This window comes from Scylla paramamosain, chromosome 8 (genome assembly GCF_035594125.1).
Source record: "Scylla paramamosain isolate STU-SP2022 chromosome 8, ASM3559412v1, whole genome shotgun sequence".
NCBI classification, from domain to species: domain Eukaryota; kingdom Metazoa; phylum Arthropoda; class Malacostraca; order Decapoda; family Portunidae; genus Scylla; species Scylla paramamosain.
In genome coordinates this window covers 8,770,069-8,775,177 of record NC_087158.1, presented here as the reverse complement: position 1 = coordinate 8,775,177, position 5,109 = coordinate 8,770,069, and positions in this window count along the sequence as shown.

The window sequence follows — 5,109 nt, the reverse complement described above, 5'->3', positions numbered from 1 at the left end:
GGAAAGCCAGAAGATCACCATTAGAGCGGCCTTGACGGAACCCATACTGTTGATCAGATAGAAGCTTGTGAAGTGATAGATAGATACTCGTAGATAGATAGATAGATAGATAGAATCTTTCTGTTGAGGATAGATTAAAAAACTTTAGATAAGCAGGAAATTAAAGCAATAAGACTGTAGTTTGAGAGATTAGAACGTTCACCCTTTTTAGGAACAGGCTGAATGTAGGCAAATTTCCAGCAAGAAGGAGAGGTAGATGTTGACAGACAGAGCTGAAAGAGTTTGACTAGGCAAGGTGTAAGCACGGAGGCACAGTTTCGGAGAACAATAGTAGGGACCCCATTAGGTCCATAAGCCTTCCGAGGGTTTAGGCCAGCGAGGGCATAGAAAACATCATTGTGAATAATTTTAATAGGTGGCATGAAATAGTCAGAGGGTGGAGGAGAGGGAGGAACAAGCCCAGAACCGTCCAAGGTAGAGCTTTTAGCAAAGGTTTGAGCGAAGAGTTCAGCTTTAGAAATAGATGTGATAGCAGTGGTGCCATGTGGTTGAAATAAAGGAGGGAAAGAAGAAGCAAAGTTATTAGAGATATTTTTGGCTAGATGCCAGCAGTCAGCAGGGGAGTTAGATCTTGAAAGATTTTGACACCTTCTGTTAATGAAGGAGTTTTTGGCTAGTTGGAGAACAGACTTGGCATGGTTCCGGGCAGAAATATAAAGTGCATGAGATTATGGTGATAGAAAGCTTAAGTACCTTTTGTGGGCCACCTCTCTATCATGTATAACACGAGAAAAGGTGAACTTAAACCAAGGTCTGGATGGTTTAGGTCGAGAAAAAGAGTGAGGAATGTACGGCTCCATGCCAGACACTATCATCTCTGTTATGCACTCAGCACACAAAGACGGGTCTCTGACACGGAAGCAGTAGTCATTCCAAGGAAAATCAGAAAAATACCTCCTTAGGTCCCCCCCAGCTAGCAGAGGGAAAACGCCAGAGGCACCTTCGCTTAGGGGGATCCTGAGGAGGGATTGGAGCGATAGGACAAGATATAGATATGAGATTATGATCGGAGGAGCCCAACAGAGAAGAGAGGGTCACAGCATAAGCAGAAGGATTAGAGGTCAGGAAAAGGTCAAGAATGTTGGGTGTATCTCCAAGACGGTCATGAATACGAGTAGGGTGTTACACCAATTGCTCTAGCTCGTGGAGGATAGCAAAGTTAAAAGCTAGTTCACCAGGATGGTCAGTGAAGGGAGAGGGAAGCCAAAGCTGATGGTGAACATTGAAGTGTCCAAGAATGGAGATCTCAGCAAAAGGAAGAGGGTCAGAATGTGCTCCACACATTGTGGGAGGGGGAAATCCGTCAAGGCCGTGCTATTGGTAATCTGGCTTTTCTTACTGAAACCTTGGTAATCCTCCTTTATAGATTTTGGTGAAACTTTTGCTGTTGCTTTAGACATATCAAAAGCTTTTGATAAAGTCTGGCACAAAGCTTTAATTTCCAAACTACCCTCTTACGGCTTCTACCCTTCTTTCTGAAATTTCATTTCAAATTTCCTTTCTGACCGTTGTATTGCTGTTGTGGTAGACGGTCACTGTTCTTATCCTAAATCTATTGACAGTGGTGTTCTTCAGGGTTCTGTCCTGTCACTTATTCTCTTCCTATTATTCATCAATGATTTTCTAAATCATTCTCGTCCTATTCACTCCTACGCTGACGATACAACCCTGCACTTTTCCACGTCTTTTTGTAGACGACCAACCCTTCAGGAAGTAAACAGTTCATGCAGGAAAGCCACAAAACTCTTAGCTTCGGATCTTACTAAAATTTCTGATTCGGGCAGAACAAACTTAGTATTGTTCAGTGCCTCAAAAAACTCTATTCTTTCCTCTATCAACTCGAGACAACCTTCCAGACAACTATCCCCTCTTCTTCAATGACACTCAACTGTCCCCCTCTTCTACACTGAACATCCTCTGTCCTTTTCTTATAATCTAAACTGGAAACTTCACATCTCATCTCTAGCTAAAACAGCTTATATGAAGTTAAGCGTTCTGAGACGTCTCCGCCAGTTTTTCTCACCTCCCAGCTGCTAACTCTGTACAAGGGCCTTATCTTTCCATGAATGGAGTATGCTTCACATGTCTGGGGGTGGGTTCCATTCATATCGCTCTTCTAGACAGGGTGGAATCAAAAGCTTTTCGTCTCATCAACTCCTCTCCTCTAACTGACTGTCTTCAGCCTCTTTCTCATCGCTGCAATGTTGTATCTCTTTCTGATCTTGATAAGTGAATGCCTCTCTTCCTCCCGCGGCCTCGCTGCACAAGGATTTGTTCTTTCTCTCACCCCTATTCTGTCCACCTCTCTAATGGAAGATTTAACCAGTATTCTCAATCATTCATCCCATTTTCTGGTAAACTCTGGAACTCCCTGCCTACTTCTGTGGTTCCACCTTCCTATGACTTGAACTTCTTCATGAGGTTTCATGACACTTATCCTTCAATTTTTGACTACCGCTTTTGACCCTGTTTGGAGACCGGCATGTCAGTGGGCCTTTTTTTTTTTTTTTTTTTTTATTTATTCATTTATTTTTTTTTATTGGATTTTTGTTGCCCATGGCCGGTGTCCTTCCTACATTAAAATAAATAAGTAAATAAATAAATATAATAAATAAACAGATAAAAATGAAATAAAATAATATTTTTATTTTTACTCAATTTGCCTTGGTTATCTTTTAATAACTTGAGTAAGCACATCTGTAAAGATTAATCCGAACAAATATATATTTCTGTTTATTTCCCTACACGATGCTTTTAGTGGGCCCACTAATATGCTTGCGAATATCTTAAGAATTTCCATACTCGGTATTGTCGAAACGAAGTTTCTAGGGCGTCATCTGCTCTTTGAATCGACGAATTCCCAGACAGGAATTTATATAACATTTCTTATACTTTATAATTTCTGGCCAGAAAAACAACTTGACACTTAGTTAAAAGTAGCTTATTCACAACTATGCTCCTAGGTTGGCACAAAGTGTGTAAGTTAGGTAAGTGCAAGACTTAATAAACACAAGGATTGATTGCATCAGACGCGTCTGTTTATCTAACTATATAACTCACAGTCATCTACTTCATCTCACTATCTTCCATCCTCCTATATTGTTAATTTGTGCTTACTCAGTTTCAGTTTTAATAACTATAATACTCATCATGCACATAATTTCCACACACGGGATATACTGGAAGGTGTTAGGCTGGATAGGGTCATGGCTAAGGGGCAGGCGACAAAGAGTTGTAATAAACGGCTCTAAATCCGAGTGGGGTCATGTAATTAGTGGGGTGCCACAGGGATTAATATTAGGGCCATTATTGTTTTTAATATATATCACTGACTTGAATAGTGGAGTTAGTAGTGATGTTAGTAAATTTGCGGATGACACAAAGATTAATTAGGTCAGAATCGGATGACAATGCCTTGCAGGCAGATTAAGATAGGAAGAATGAATGGACAGACAGATGGCAGATGCAATTTAAAATCAACAAATGCAAAGTACTTAGCGTAGGTAGAGGAAACCCACACAGTAGGTACACAATAAACAACGAAACTCTGGTAGGTTCAGGGTACGAAAAAAATTTATGAATTATAGTTAGCTCTCAACTCCGTCTAGAAAAGCAATGCATAGAGGCCAGAAACAGGGCAAATAGGGTATTAGGATTAATTTTTAGGAGTATTAAAAGTAGAAGACTCGGAGTAATATTAAAATTATATTTGGCGCTGGTCAGACCTCATCTAGACTACGCGGTGCTGTTCTGGTCCCCACATTACAGGAAGGATATAGGTCTATTAGAATCAGAACAAAGGAGAATGACTAAAAGGATGCAGGGGATGATATTCCTTACGAGGTGAGATTGAAGCTGTTAAATTTACATTCTTTAGTGAGACGTAGGTTAAGGGAGGACTTGATAGAAGTCTTTAAGTGGTATAAGGGTTATAACAAGGGGGGTGTAAGCAAAATTCTTAGGATCAGCAAACAGGACAGAATAAGAAATAACGTGTTCAAGCTTGAAAAATTTAGGTTTAAGAAAGAGATAGGAAGAAATTGGTTCTCAAATAGAGTGGTAGATTAATAGAACGGGCTCAGTAATGATGCTGTTAGTGCTAAGACATTACGGAGCTTTAAGAGAAGATTAGACGGATTTATGGATGGAGATGATAGGTGGAAATAGGTAGATATATTTCACACAGGTACTGCCACGTGTAAGCCTGTTGGCCTCTTGCAGCTTTCCTTATTTCTTATGTTCTTATATTCTAGATAATTTTCTTATGCTTACTGAACCTTTAATATCATAATAATTATTCACGTCTTCAGTAACTCTCATTATATACTTTCATCTGATAAATTCCTCAATTTCAATAACCGTGCATAATTTAATCTCGATAACGAAGTTAAGAAGCCAATATTCATCAATTTTTCTATATATTTTTTTTTTCTAATACATGTTTTCCTACGAGATACCTCACATATCAATTTCTGTCTGCTCATATTTTTCACAACATAAATAACTCTTCACATATGACTATATGTATATATATATATATATATATATATATATATATATATATATATATATATATATATATATATATATATATATATATATATATATATATATATATATATATTATATATATATATATTCTTTTTTTCCCTCAACAATTTGTTAACATGTCATAATTTTCCTAACACCAATTATTCATTTCCTTGTTTGCTTCGTTAATGTATATTTTTCTTCTAATTACTCACGTCCATATTTAATCTCCTTCATAACTCATGTATATATATTTTCTTCATAATCAGGTCAATACTCGTATATCCTCACCTATATTTCTTGAAATACGGCTCCAATATTTCTATTCATCAATTCCTCAACATTTGTCTCAATACATCACCTATAATAATTATTATTATTATCTTTTTTTTTTTTTTTTTTTTTAATTCAGTTACCTCTATATCTATTCTTTCATCAACCAAATATTCTGTCACTTCAAAGATCACTTCAATATTATTTAAGTTCAAGATATCTATTTTCCCTCAGCATTTTAATCAT